The sequence below is a fragment of the Tamandua tetradactyla genome, chromosome 9, assembly GCF_023851605.1.
Source record: "Tamandua tetradactyla isolate mTamTet1 chromosome 9, mTamTet1.pri, whole genome shotgun sequence".
Classification (NCBI taxonomy): Eukaryota; Metazoa; Chordata; class Mammalia; order Pilosa; family Myrmecophagidae; genus Tamandua; species Tamandua tetradactyla.
In genome coordinates, this window is record NC_135335.1 from 46,924,956 (window position 1) to 46,940,818 (window position 15,863).

Genomic DNA, 15,863 nt, shown 5'->3' on the forward strand with positions numbered 1-15,863 from the left:
TGTATTTTGTTTTTTTGTTTTTGTTACATGGGCTGGGGCCGGGAATCGAACCGAGGTCCTCCGGCATAGCAGGCAAGCACTTTGCCCGCTGAGCCACCGCGGCCCGCCCGATAAATGACTCTTAGACTTTGAAATCTAATGCAGTTTGTCCTGTAGGCTTCTAAAACTGCTTGGGTCCAATGACGTCTGTGTTCCTTCCAGTTTCTCCCTATGGAAATGGGGGTATTTATCCTATGACTGTCCTTCCTTTGTATGTTGGCAGGAATAACTTGTTCTGAGTTTTAAAGGTCCAGAGCCAGAGGAGAATCTTGCCTTAGGATGGGCTATGCATGTGAATAACTTTGATAATATTTTGTACTGTTTCTGACTTTGTATTGTCTTTGTATTATTACTGAAATGGTTTGAGGCTTTGTGATATTGTGATGGAGTGAGTGTATTTTGTATATAGGAAAAACATGGCTTTTTTAGGATCCAGAGGGTGGAATGTGCCAGTTTGAAAGGATTATGTGCCCTAGAAAAGCCATATTTTAATCCTGATCTATCTTGTGGAGGCAGCCATTTCTTTGAATCCCTATTCAATACTGTAAGATGAAAACTTGATTAGATGGTCTCCACGAAGATGTGGCACACCAATTGTGGGTATTAACTTTCGATTAGAGGGAGATTTGACTCCACCCATTCCAAGTGGGTCTTCATTAGTTTAGTGGAATCCTTTAAAAGAGGAAACATTTTGTAAAAAGCTTCAGAGCTGCAAAAGCCCATGCAGCCAGAGACTTTTGAGGATCAAGAAGGAAAACGCCCTGGAGGGAGCTTCATGAAACAAGCCTGAAGAGAAAGCTGGCAGATATTGCCATGTGCCCTTCCAGCTGAGAGAGAAACTCTAAACTTCACTGGCCTTTCTTGAATGAAGGTAACCTCTTGTTGTTCCTTAATTTGAACATTTTCATAGCCTTGCCTTAATTTGGACATTTTCACGGTCTTAGAACTGTAAACTTGCAATTTAATTCCTTTTTTTAAAAGCCGTTCTGTTTCAGGTGTATCACATTCTAGCAGTTTACAAACTAGAACAGCATCTAGGCCCTAATTTTCTTAGAAGCATTTTCTAAATGAGATCATAGAATATTTTTCCTTTCATTTCTGGCTTCTTTTACTCAACATAAATGTCCTCAAGGTTCATTTACCTCATTGTATGCCTCATGATTTTATTCCTTTCTGCAGCTACACAAGATTGCCTCATATGTGTACACCACAGCTCACCCTTCTGTTTATCAGCCGATGGACCTTCCAACAAAGAAAATCTCAAATGGATGGCTTCACAGATGCATTTTACCACGCATTCCTAGAAGAACTAATACCATTTCTGCTCAGACTCTTACAAAAAATTGAAGAGTAAAAAAATTAACTCATTTTTTGAAACCAATATTACTCTAATACCAAAGCCTAATGAAGATACTACCTCATTCCTTTTTACAGTTGAATAATAGTCCACTGTATGTATATACCACATTTTATTTATCTGTTCAATGGTTGAGGGACACTTGGACTGCTTCCATCTTTTGGAAATTATAAATAATACTGCTCTGAACATTGGTGTTATATATTTATAAATGAAACGAAAGTTTTATAAAATATTTGATGTGCAATGCAGTCTCTATTCTATTCTATTCTATTCCACTTTCAATTCTGGTTATATATCTAGTAGCAGGATTGTTAGGTCATATGGGAATTGTCTATTTAGCTTCTGAGGAACTGCCAAACTATCTTCCACAGAGGCTGCACCATTTTACTATCCCACCAGCAATGAGTGTCCTTTTTGTCCACGTTTTCTCCAGCACTTGTAATTTTCTTTTAATCTGCCATTCTAATGGGTATGAAATGATATCTCACTGTGGTTTGGATTTGTATTTGCCTAATAGCTGGTGATGTTGAGCATCTTTTCATTTGCTTTTTAGCCAATTGTATTTCCTCTTTGGAGAAATAGCTATGGAAGTTTGTTGCTGATTTTTAAACTGGGTCATCTGTCTTTTTATTGATTTGTAGGATTTCTTTATATATTCTGCCTATTAAACCCTTTTAGATACGTGGTTTCCAAACATTTTCTCCCACCGATTAAGTTGTCGCTTCACTTTTTTGTCGATGTCCTTTGATGCACGAAAGTTTTAATTTTGAGGAGGTCCAATTTATATATTTTTTTCTTTTCTTGCTTGTACTTTGGGTATTTACTACCTTTGTCAGTGTGCCAGTTTGCAAGCTATTATGTACTCCAGAAAAGTGATGTCCTTTAATCCTCATTCAGTATTGCTGGGACCTTTTTGGTTGTTTCTCTGGAGATGTGTCTCCACCCATTCAAAGTTGGGTTGCTTACTGGAACCCCTTAAGAGAGAACCATTTTGGAAAAAGCTTTAGAGCCACCAGAACCAACAGAGCCCACATAGCTAGAGACCTTTGAAGATGAAGAAGGAAAACACCCCTGGAGGAGCTTCATGAAATAAGAAGCTGGGAGAGAAAGCTAGCAGATGTTGCCATATGCCCTCCTAGCTGAGGGAGAAACCCTGAGCTTCATCAGCCTCTCTTGAGTGAAGGTAATCTCTTGTTGGTTACTTAATTTGGACACTTTCACTACCTTAGAACTGTAAACTTTCAACTTAATAAATTCCCCTTTTAAAAAGCTGTTCTGCTTCTGGTTTATTGCATTATGGTAGCTTACTGACTTATACAGTTGGTGACTTAAGTGTTTGTTCTTTTAATGGAAATATTTTGGGAAATAATAGTTTATTTCTATGAACTCAGAAATTCTTTGAAATGTGTGTGTATATAGAGAGAGGGAGAACATAAAAATTGTCTTTAATAATTCTTTAGCAACTCAGGATGGTCAACTCCCTGAAGACAAAGAACTTAGTCTCTGCCCTGAGGTATCTGTGGAACTCAGCATAGTGCCTGGTACAGAAATGGTGAGTTTTCATCATTCAGCTGTCCACCATACAGAGTGACTCATGTCATTGTTGCTCCGCCATTTGATTGCTAGTTTGATCTTATCTAAAAGGGTTGATGGGAGAAAATCCTAAATTCTTGGATGCTGTTGTCTATGAGCTATGCATTAAAATTAACAACACCTAGGTATGTCAGGTAGCAATGAGCCAAAGGAAATTGTGCACTCTTTGGGTATCTGTATATCTCTATATTGAGGATATCCCTTTTCTTGAAGTTTGGAAATGGAAGTAATGACCCATTACTTTCATTGACATGCTCTTGCTCTGTTGTCAGCCTTGGCCATGGCTTTGTGTATTTCATTGTAGCAGCAAGGGGTTCTACTTTACACTCTACCCAGGCCTCTTCACTTTCTGAAAGACTGTCCTGGCCTCCAGCTTATTCCCAGGCCACTATCTGGACAGGTCTCTATCCAAGCCATACCTGAGTAACTGGTTCCAGGAAGTCTGTGTTAGTTAGCTGACATGTTCAGCAGAATGGATGTGGGGACATTAGGATATTATGGAGACACTGGTATAGTTCAAAGGTGCTAGATTTCCTGCAGACATAGGGGGCTGTGAGCATTAGTTAAGAAATTTGGTTCAGGTAGAGATTGTGATTATGAAGCTAATGAAGGAACAGCAACTACAGAGTGTAAGAAATGCTTCTGCAAAGCAGAGGGGTCAGACAGCAAGTAGGGGTGCCAAGGTGGTAGCTGGATGCTTTTAGAAGTATGAAGCCTGCCCACACTCATCTCCAGTCTGGATATGTCTCATGGGGTACTTTGCTGGTTTTATCTCCCCCATATTAATGCAGTGACCTTCAAAAAGGCAGCTACAACTGGCCAATAAGCAACCTGTATTGACAGAGCCTGGTTTGGAGATGGTTTGCAACTTGGAGGGCACCCAAAGCCTCAAGACAGGTTTCTCACCCCTTGCTCACTCTCATGCTTTGTCTTTACTGATACTGGCCCCAATACCTCCTTAAAAGGCTTCCCGTGATTAGATTAAGTTTAACTCATTGCAGGAGACACTCCCCTTTGGCTGATTACACATGGAATCAGCTGTGGATGTAGCTGACGTGATCATGATCTAATTCTATGAAATGTCCTCATTGCCACAGACAGGCCAGCACTTGCCCAACCAGACAAACAGGTACCACAACTTGGCCAAGTTGACACATGAACCTGACCATGCCAGTCCACCTCTTGTCAATTTGGCAGCAATATATATCACCTTAAACCATACCCAACTTCCAAATAAAAACAATAAAACACACATTTTTTTCTTTTGCCTAATAATACTCAGCTGTCCTGCATATAACTGGAAACATATTAAATCTCTCCAGAATAGGGTGCAAATCCTTGGGCAATATTCATTTTCTTAAACTTGATATCTTAAATAGTATAACATGAACAGAACAGCATTACAGTCCTCATTTCTGTAACTGATCACGTGGTTGAAGTTCATATTTATCACTACCTTCTTCCACTACCCATTCCATGTTCCCTTTACCCTCAGCAAGCACTTCAGCTGGCCGTGGTTCTTTGCCTGGTGGGGTGACCCAAACTTTCATTCTTGAAGTTTCAGAGCCATTGGTAGTCCTGCCTGGATTGGGTTATTGCAGTTTTTCCATTGATTTTAATCACAGGGCATGGTAGTACTAGAAGACACCCTAGGGGATCTCCTATATTCCAAGAAAACTCTTCTTTACCTCCATTATGTAGTTGCAGTCCTACTTCCCTCTGATAGGGTCAAACAGCTCAGACAATAATGTAATCCCCTTCTTGGCTTGTTAATCCAGTGTTATAAGTAGTGACCAGGTGGCAGTCTTAACTTCCAGTTCCATGGAATTGTTGTTTCTTCTGGAGGAAGCACTCCCCGTTTTGGAACTAAAACCTGTAGATCAGCAAAGCTCAGGGTCCCAGGGACAGGAAGCAAAAATTTTCCTAGTGGATCACTAGGTGTAATAGTGAGTGGTACCACTCCCATTTCCACCCCTTGGTTCCTGGACCCATGGATCCTGGCTATGGGAGAAACAGCAGCATACAGTGGACACTGATTCAGAGCATATACAGTTTCCTGGAGAACATTACCCCAGCCTTTCAAGGTATTGCCACATAGTTGGCACATAATTGAGTTTTCAAAAGGCCATTCCACCTTTCTATCAATCCAGCTGCTTCTGGATGATGGGGAACATGGCAAGACCAGAGAATTCCATGAGCATGTGCCCATTCCCACATTTCATTTGCTGTGAAATGTGTTCCTTGATCAGAAGCAATGCTATGTGGAATACCATGACGATGGATGAGACATTCTGTAAGCCCATGTATGATAGTTTTGGCAGAAGCATTGCATGCAGGGAAAGCAAACCCATATCCAGAGTGTGTGTCTATTCCAGTTAGAAGAAATCGCTGCCCCTTTCATGAAGGGAGTGGTCCAGTGTAATCAACCTGCCACCATGTAGCCAGCTGGTCACCTCGGGGAGTGGTGCCATATCGGGGGCTGAGTGTGGGTCTCTGCTGCTGGCAGATTGGGCCCTCAGCAGTGGCTGTAGCTAAGTCAGACTTGGTGAGTGGAAGTCCATGTTGCTGGGCCCATGCATAACCTCCATCCCTACCACCATGACCACTTCATTCATGAGCCCACTGGGCAATGACAGGAGTTGCTGGGGAAAGAGGCTGACTGGTATCCAAAGAATGGGTCATCTTATCCTCTTGATTATTAAAACCTTCCTCTGTTGAAGTCACCCTCTGATGCACATTCCCATGGGACACAAATATGGTTATGTTTTTAGGCCACTCAGAAAGGTCTATCCACATACTTCTTCCCCAGACCTCTTTGTCCCCATTTTTCCAATTATGGTCTTTCCAAGTCCCTGACCATCCAGGTAAACCATTAGCAAAGCCGATGAGTCAGTATACAAATGCACCTCTAGGCAGTTTTCCTTTCAAGCAAAATGAACAACCAGGTGCACTGCTTGAAGTTCTACTCACTGAGAGGATTTCCCCTCACCACTGTCCTTCAAGGACACCCCAGAAAGGGATTGTAGTGCTCTAGTTGTCCACTTTCGGGTGGTACCTGCATATCATGCTGAACCATCTGTAAACCAGGCCCAAGTTTTCTCTTCCTCAGTCAATTCACTGTAAGGAACTCCCCAAGAGTCCATAGCTCTGGTCTGGGAAAAAGAAGGTAATGTAGCAGGAGTGAAGACCATGGGCATTTGGGCCACTTCTGCATGTAACTTGTGCTTTCAGGACCTGCTCTGGCCCTATCTCGTATACACTATTTCCATTTTACAATGTAGTGCTGCTGCACACACCCACCTTTATGGCTTGGTGGGTCAGACAACACCCAGCTCATGATAGGCAACTCAGGTCTCATGGTAACTTGGTGGCCCATGGTTAAGTGTTCAGTCTCTACTAAGGCCCAGTAGCAGGCCAAAAACTGTTTCTCAAAGGAAAGTAGTTATCTGCAGCAGATGGTAAGGCTTTGCTCCAAAATCCTAAGGGTCTGCATTGTGATTCTCCTATAGAGGTCTGCCAAAGGCTCCAGACAGCATCTCTATTTGCCACTGACACTTCCAGCACCATTGGATTTGCTGGATCATATGGCCCAAGTGGCAGAGTAACTTCTACAGCAGCCTGGACCTGTCGCAGAGCCTCCTCTTGTTCAAGTCCCCACTCAAAATTAGTAGCTTTTCTGGTCACTTGATAAATGGGTCGGAGTAGCACACCCAAATGACGAATATGTTGTCGCCAAAATCCAAAGAGAACAACTAGGTGTTGTGTCTCTTTTTTGGTCATAGGAGGGGCCAGATGCAGCAACTTATCCTTCACCTTAGAAGGGATATCTTGACATGCCCCACACCACTGGACACCTAGAAATTTCACTGAGGTGGAAGGCCCCTTTATTTTTGTTGGATTTATCTCCCATCCTCTGACACTTACATGCCTTATCAGTAAGACTAGAGTAGTTGCTACTTCTTGCTCACTAGGTCCAGTCAACATGGTATCATCAATATAATGGACCAGTGTGATATCTTGTGGGAGGGAGAAACGATCAAGTTCCCTGCAGACAAAATGATGACATAGGACTGGAGAGTTGATATGCCCCTGAGGTAGGACAGTGAAAGTAAACTCCTGACCTTGCCAGCCGAAAGCAAGCTGTTTCTGGTGGTCCTTACTAATAGCTATTGAGAAAAAACCATTTTCCAGATCAATAGCTGCATACCAGGTACCAGGGGGATGTTTTGATTTGCTCAAGCAATGATACCACATCAGAAACAGCAGCTGCAATTGGAGTTACCACCTGGTTGAGCTTACACTAATCCACTGTCATCCTCCAAGACCCATCTGTTTTCTGCACAGGCCAAATAGGAAAGTTGAATGGGGATGTGGTGGGAATCACCACGCCTGCATCCTTCAAGTCCTTAAAAGTGGCAGTAATCTCTGCAATCCCTCCAGGAATCTGATATTGCTTCTGATTTATTATTTTGCTTGATAAAGGCAGTTCTAGTGGCTTCCACTTGGCCTTTCCCACCATAATAGCCCTCACTGCACAAGTTAGAGAGCCAATGTGGGAATTCTGCCAGTTGCTTAGTATGTCTATACCAATTATACGTTCTGGAACTCAGGAAATAACTACAGAACAGGTCCAGGGGTCCACTGGACCCACTGTGAGACAGACCTGAGCTAAAACTCCATTGATCACCTGGCCTCCATAAACCCCCACTCTGACTGGTGGACCAGAGTGATGTTTTGGGTCCCCTGGAATTAATGTCACTTCTGAACCAGTGTCTTAGAATCCCCAGAATATCTGATCATTTCCTTTTCCCCAGTGCACAGCTACCCTGGTAAGAGGCCATCGATCTTCTTGGGGAAGGCGTGGAGGAAGATTAACAGTATAAATTTGTGGCAGTGTAACAGGTTTCTACTCCAAAGGAACCTGGCCTCCCCTTCATTCAAGGGGCTCTGGGTCTGTGTAAACTGTCTCAAGTCTGGAAAATGATTAAGGGGCCGTGACTCTGTGTTTTTGTAATTCAGGTTAGACTTCTGTTCACTTGACCTAGAACTCTTTTGTTTATACAGCTTGAACAAGAATTTAGCAGACTGCCCTTCTATTGTATTTCTAGGTACCCCATGATTTACTAGCCAATGCCACAAATCTCTGCATGTCATATAATTTCGACGCCTGCTTTGAGTTTGCTGACTATTACAATAGCCACGTATACCCTGTCTTTAGTGATTTAAGTGCTGCCACCTGGCTTCTTCCAACTCGGGATCCCATCATCCCCTTTGTGTTTAAGGATTCCAGCTCAGCGACAGCAGTTCCTACAGTAATATCCTACCTACAGAGAAGTGCAACCACAGAGCTCTTCAGGGATGGTGGTGCTAGTCTCAAATTTATTTCTCAGTGTTCTGGTAAAAGGTGCATACTGCAGACATTCCTGGGGTGTAAGAGCAGGCTTTGCATGATAAATCCACTCTAACATTCCAATATCTCTAAGCCTCTGGATCCCCTCATCTACATTATACCAGGGCAGTTCTGGCATTTTAACCTCAGGTAATGTTGGCCACCTTTTGATCCATGTTTCAACCAACCATCCAAGCAAACTGTTAATACCTTTTCTAACCCCTTGAGCTATAACATTGAATGCAGAATCTCTGCTTAGTGGGCCCATGTCAATAAATTCACCCTGATCCAGCCTTATATTCCTCCCACCATTATCCCACACCCTTAAAATCCATTCCCACACATATTCCCCTGATTTCTGTCTATATAAATTGGAAAACTCACACAGTTCTTTTGGAGTATAACGTACCTCCTCATGTGTGATACTTTGTATCTCACCTTTAGGGTCTGTTGGGACTTTAGTCTAATTATAGGTCTGGAAGAAATGAGGGGTGATGGGGGTGGGTCGTGAAAAGAATTAGAAATATCTTTGAAGCCATTTGCTTCAGGGCCTTCATTTGCAGTTTCATCTGGTGAAACAGGATTAATAACTCTAGGGCTAATCCCTTCAGGAGGAGATTGGGTGGCCAAACTGAAGGCAGGCTGGGGGTGGGGTGGTTATGTCCTTAGGGCAAACTATTACAGGGTGTGCTGGCCTGAATCTGTGGTGGACCCCAGAAAAGCCATGCCCTTTGATCCTCATTCAATATTGCTGGGTGGAAGCATTTTGATTGTTTCCATGAAGATGTGACCCACCCAATTGTGGGTGGTAACTTTTGATAGATGATTTCGATGGAGGTGTGTCTCCACCCACTGAAGGTGGAGTTCTTTGCTGGAATCCTTTAAAAAAGGAAACATTTCGGAGAGAGTCCCTATTGGTAGAGCCACCTGAAAGCCAGCTGATGCCGCTGTGTTTGCCATGTGCCCTTCTGGCTGAGAGAGAAATGTTGAATGTTGTTGGCTTTCTTGAACCAAGGTATCATTCCCTGGATGCCTTAAATTGGACATGTCTATGGACTTGTTTTAATTGGGACGTTTTCTCAGCCTTGGAACTGTAAACTAGCAACTCATTAAATTCCCCCTTTTAAAAGCCACTCCATTTCTGGAATGGTATATTGCATTCCAGCAGCTAGCAAACTAGAACACAGGATTATCTAGAGAAGACTCAGCATGACCTAGGGTTTCAACCTCACCCCCGACATCATTATCAATCCATATGTCACCATCCCATTTTTCAGGGTCCCACTCCTTTCCAATCAATGCCCTCACTTTAATGGCAGACACCATGCAACATTGAGATTTCAGTTTACATTGTAAAGTTGCTACTCTAACAATAAGATTCTGCATCTGATTTTCAGAGATCTAAAGTCTACAGCTACAGGAAAGAAGATTTTCTTTCAGGATACTCAAAGAAATGTCTACATCTGTCAGATGGCACTTAAGCTTCTCGTTTGAAGCCTTAAGCCCATCCCTTTCACTCCTTAATGTAGCCAGTGCAACTAACAACAACCAGCCAACATCTCTATACTCTTATTTCCACAAAACTCTGTAAAGATGTCAAAAACATTATCCCCCAGAGCCTGGTGTTGTACAAGTGAAGCATTAGGAGAATCAAATGGTGATATTTTGACTATCTCTTTTGCCAACTCACTCCATGGATTGGGAATGTCATTCTGATTATGGGAATCAGAGTCCTTAGTGCCTTTGAGTCCAGTCAGAGTAGAAAACTATTCATAAAAACCCATTTTTTTAAGAATCTGTTTCCTAAGAAACACACCTGGTACCAAGATGTATTAGTTAGGGTTCCCTAGAGAAACGGAGTCAACAGGGAACACTCACAAATATAAAATTTATAAAAGTATCTCACGTGACCGTGGGAATGCAGAGTCCAAAATCCGCAAGGCACGCTGTGAAGCTGATTACTCCGATGGAGGGTCTGGATGAACTCCACAGGAGAGGCTCACCAGCCAAAGCAGGAATAGAGCCTGTCTCTGAATCCTCCTTATAAGGCTTTCCGTGATTAGATTAAGCTTAACTCATTGCAGAAGACACTCCTCTTTGGCTGATTACAAATGGAATCAGCTGTGGATGCAGCTGACGTGATCATGATCTAATTCTATGAACTGTCCTCACTGCAATGGACAGGCCAGCACTTGCCCAACCAAATAGGTACCACAACTTGGCCAAGTTGACACATGAACCTGACCGTGACACCCCCTATACCTTGAACTTAAACACTCTTCATACAAGAATTATACATTTGAAGTAGTTCATGCAAGAACATACTTATATTTGTCATGTTAATCAGTGGGGCACAAGTCATTTCTGATTCTTCTCTTTGTGGGAAAATGTCCAGTGGTATTCATTCTCATCCAAATTATACCTTCTGCTGATTTAGGAATCTACTTTCAGCTGGATGGCATAAGCAACCAAAAGTTGCTCATAGCCCTGAATGGGCTATGAGTAACTTTTCACCAACCACCCAACTTTTGATATAGTGCAACTATTCATTCTTTCACCAATTATTTCCCAAGCTAACTCATTTACTTTAACCTAATGAGCTTACTCATTCTTAATTAAGAGGCCTACAGTTCAGAACATGAGACTACCATCAAGTGTGAAGATGTCTGTGACAATTCTAGTGTTCACGCAAGACATACTTCAAAATGAAAGGAGCCTGTATGTCACTCAGTTCTCAAATCACATTCACAGACTTTTTTCAGTGAGAATTAGGTGATTTTTTTTGGAGAATGATGTTTTATGCAAAAATATGTATGGATGTGTGTGTATAAAGCAGATTAGTCGGTTTCTGAAACAAATTATTCTAAGGCTAGGATCAGTATTAGGGTAAGTATTAGAGTTGAGGTTAGGGTTTGGGTTAGGGTTAGGATTATGGATGCAGTTCGGTGTAGTGTTGGTATAAAAGTTAGGGTTGGGTATAGGGTTGGTGTTGTGGATGAGGTTAGGTTTAGAGTTAGGGTTAGGGTTACGGCTAAGTTTAGGGTTAGGGTGAGGGTTTGTTTTGAAGTTACATTTGGGGTCGATATTTTAATGCATTTGGAGGTAGGGATTTGTGCTGGTATTGATTATTTGGGGTTTTTGTTTGTGTTCATTTTTATGATTGCGTTAGTGTTATGTTTAAGTTAAGTTTAAAGTGAGGGTTCTCTGAAATATTGATGGTTTAGAAAAAATCTTATGCCGGTTAATGGAACCAGGTCTATTCAAAGTTTTTAAAAGAGGTTTAATTAATGGTTCACATACCTGCACTTGAGTTCTGTGTAGAAATGATGTTTTTCACTGACAAAATTGCATGAAAGTGAATGGAGGTGGTAAGTCAATGAGCTCTCAAAACACGCTTACAAGCTGTTCTCATATTTTACTAGGAAGCATTACTTTGCAATGCTGTTTTCCATTAAAAATGCATGAAAATGTCTGGAGATATTAATATTACTCTGTTTTTGAAACAGATTATGTTAAATTAGTGTTAGTATCAAGGTTAGGTTTGGGGTTAATATAGTGATACCATTAGTGTTAGGTTGTGGTTTAGAGTTAGGCTTAGGCTTGGGTTAGGATTTGGATTATGCTTAGGGTGGAAGTAAGATTGGTGTGAAGCTTTGGGTTGGTGTGGGTTTGATGTTGGCCTTGAGGTTTTTGTAGGTTTAGTGCTAGGGTTAGTGTAGCCTTAGGTTAAGTTAAGCATAGTGTTCTCTGATGAAAGTACTTCCAGTCCAGAAAGTGCATGGAATTGAATGGATCCATTACATCTCTTAGCCTTCAAAACAGTATTAGGTAAGGTATTTGCATTACAGTTGTTGAGGCTTCTGTGACAATTCTAGTGTTCACGCAAGACATACATCAAAATGAAAGGAGCCTGTATGTCACTTAGTTCTCAAATCACAGTCACAGAATTTTTTCAGGGAGGATTAGGTGGTATTTGTTGGACAATGATGTTTTACACTAAAAATATGTGTGGACGTGTCTGGGAAAAGTACATTACTTATTTTTTGAAACAAATTATGTTAAGGCTAGGCTCAGTGTTAGGGTTAGGGTTAGAGTTGGGATTAAGGTTAGGGTTAGGGTTAGGTCTGGCTTATGGTTAGGTTTAGGGTTGCAGTTGGGTGTCAGGTTGATATAAAAGGTAGGGTTGAGTTTAGGGTTGGTATTGATGATGGGCTTAGGGTTAGGTTTCGGGTTGGGGTTTGGGTTGTGGCTAGATTAGGTTTCAGGTTAGGGTTAGTGTGAGGTTTGGGTTTGAAGTTAGGTTGAGGTTGATTTTTCGGACTATGTTTGTTAGTAGGGATTTGTGCTGATATTGGTTCTTTGGGGTTTCGGTTTGTGTTTGTGTTTTTTGTTGTGTTAGTGTTATGGTTAAGTTAAGGTTAAAGTGAGGGTTCTCTGAAATATTGGTAAAATATTTAAGAATCTTATGCCAGTTAATGGAACTAGGACCATTCTAAATTTTCAAAACAGGTTTAGTTAATAGTTTGCATAGCTGTACTTGAGTGCTCTGCGGAAATGCTGTTTTTTGCTGACAAAATTGCTTGAAAGTGAATGGAAGTGGCAAGTCAATGAGCTCCAAAGCACATTTACAAACTCTTCTAATATTTTGCTAGGAAACATTACTTTGTAATCCTGTTTTCAATTAAAAATGTTTGGAAATGTGTGGAGGTTTTGTTATTGCTCGGATTTTGAAACAGAATATGTTAATATTAGTGTTAGGCTCAGGGTTAGGTTTAGGGCTAATATATGGATACCATTAGTGTTAGGTTGTGGGTTAGAGTTAGGCTTTGGCTTTGGTTAGGATTTGGATTATGCTTAGGGTGGGAATAAGATTGGTGTAAAACTTCAAGTTGGTTTGGGATTGTTGTTGGTTTGAAGTCATTGTAGGTTTAGGAGTAGGGTTCATGTTAGCTTTAGGTTAAGTTAAGGTAAGGATAGTGATCTCTGCAGATGGTACTTTCAGTCCAGAAAGTGCATGGAAGTGAATGGATCCATTAAGTCTCTTAACCTTCAGAACAGTATTAGGTAAGGGATTTGCATATAATTGTTGAGTTTTCTGTGAAAATGCTAGTGTACATGCATGATATGCATCAAAATGAAGGGAGCCTGTATGTCACTCAGTTCTCAAAACCCATTCACAAGACTTTTTTTTAGCGAGAATTTGGTGAGATTTGTTGGACAATGGTGTTTTGTGCAAAAATATTTATGGACGTGTGTGGACAAAGCAGATTACTCAGTTTCTGAAACAAATTACGTTAAGGCTAGGATCAGTGTTAGTGTTAGGGTTAGAATTGGGGTTAGGGATTGGGTTAGGGTTAGGTTTACTGATGCAGTTGGGTGTAGCATTGGCATAAAAGTTAGGGTTGGGTTTAGGGTTGGTGTTGGGGCTGGGGTTAGGATTAGATTGGGGGTTAGGATTGGGGCTAGGTTTAGTATTAGAGTTAGTGTTAGTTTTACGCTTAATGTTAGGGTGAGGGTTTGAGTTGAAGTTAGGCTTCGGGTTGATTTTTGGGACTGGGTTTGGAGGTTGTTATTTGTCCTGCTATTGGTCCTTTGGGGTTTTGGTTTGGATTTGTGTGTGTGGTTGTGTAAGTGTTACATTGAACTTAAGTTTAAGGTGAGTGTTCTGTGAAATACTGCAGTTTTGGTAAATAATCTTATGCCAGTTAATGGAACTTGGACCATTGTATGTTTTCAAAACAGGTTTAGGTAGTGGTTCACATAGCTGTAGTTGAGTGTTCTGCATAAATGCTGTTTTTCACCGACAAATTTCCTTGAAAGTGAATTGAGGTTGTAAGTCAATAAGCTCTCAAAACACATTTACTAATGTTCTCATAGTTTACTATGAGAACCTTACTTTGAGATGCTGTTTTCCATTAAAAATGCATGGAAATGTGTGCAGATATTATTATTACTCAGTTTTTGATACAGATTAGGTTAATGTTAGTGTCAGGCTCTGTGTTAGGTTTCAGGTTAATGTAGACATAACATTACTGTTAGGTTGTGTGTTAGGTTTAGGTTTAGGCTTGAGTTAGGACTTGGATTATGCTTTGGGTGGGATTAAGATTGGTATGAAGCTTTGGGTTCGTTTGGGTTTGTGGTTGGTTGTGAGTTTGTTGTAGGTTCAGGGGTAGGGTTTGTGTTAGGTTTAGCTTGAAGATAGTGTTCTCTGAAGAAAGTACTCAGTCCAAAAAGTGCATGGAAGTGAATGGATCCATTAAGTCTCTTAGCCTTCAGAACAGTATCGGGTAAGGGATTTGCATAGCAATTGTGTTTTCTATGAAAATGGTACTTTTCATGCAAGACATACCTCAAAGTGAATGGAGCCATTTTGTCAATCAGTTCTGAAAACACATACACAGACTTTTTACAACTGAAATTAGGTGAGATTTGTTTGACAATGCTCTTTTACACTGAAAATATGCAAGGACGTATGTGTACCAAGTACGTTACTTAGTTTCTGAAACAAATTATGCTAAGGTTAGGATCTGTGTTAGTGTTAGGTTTAGGGTTAGTATTTGTGTAAGGGTTAGAGTTGGTGTTAGGTTAAGGTTTAGGGCTTAGCTTGGGTGTAGGGTTGGTGTAGAGGTAACTGTTGGGTTTAGGGTTGGTGCTGGGTCTGGGGTGAAGGTAAGGGTTACAGTTTGGGTTACGATTGGGGCTAGTTGTGAGGTTAGGTATAGGGTTAGGGTTAGGGTTAGGGTTAGGGTTTGGGTTGACATTAGGCTTGGGGTTGATTTTCAGACTGGGTTTGGAAGTTGGGATTGTGCTGGTATTAGTTGTTTAGGGTTTCAGTATATGTTTGTGTTTCTGATTGTGTTAGTGTTATTTTTAGTTAAGTTTTAGAAAGGGTATTCTGAAATATTGCAGTTTTTGCAAAAAATCTTCTGCCCATTAATAGATCCAGGATCATTCTAAATTTTCAAAACAGGTTTAGGTAAGGGTTCACAGCGCTGTAGTTGAGTGCTCTGCAGAAATGCTGTTTTTCACTGAGAAAATTGCTTGAAATTGAGTGCAGCTGGTAAGTCAGTGGGCACTCAAAACACATTTACAAACTGCTCTCATATTTTACTGAGAAACTCTACTTTGCTATGCTGTTTTCCATTAGAAATGCATGGAAATGTTCAGTCTAAACATTGCAAGTAATGAATGGATCCATTAAGTCTCTTACCCTTCAAAACAGTATCAGTTAAGGGATTTGCATAGCAATTGTTGAGTTCTCTGTGAAAATGCTAGTTTTCACACAAGACATACATCAAAATGAATGGAGCCTGTATGTCACTCAGTTCTCAAAACCCATTCACAGACTTTTTTTTCAGCTAGAATTAGGTGAGATTTGTTTGACAATGCTGTTTGATGCTGAAAATATGTATGGACATATGTGGACCTAGCTGTAGTTGAGTGCTCTGGAGAAATGTGTTTTTCACCATCAAATTTGCTTGA

General features: G+C 41.0%; 1 long non-coding RNA gene across 1 annotated transcript; it reads left to right on the plus strand.

Moving 5' to 3' along the window:
* The first annotated feature begins 115 nt into the window (after nt 1-115).
* Nucleotides 116-2,093, plus strand: LOC143647087 (uncharacterized). Its single transcript, XR_013157825.1, has 2 exons — nt 116-910; nt 1,219-2,093. It is a non-coding gene; the product is annotated as an uncharacterized LOC143647087 (long non-coding RNA).
* The last annotated feature ends 13,770 nt before the right edge of the window (nt 2,094-15,863 follow it).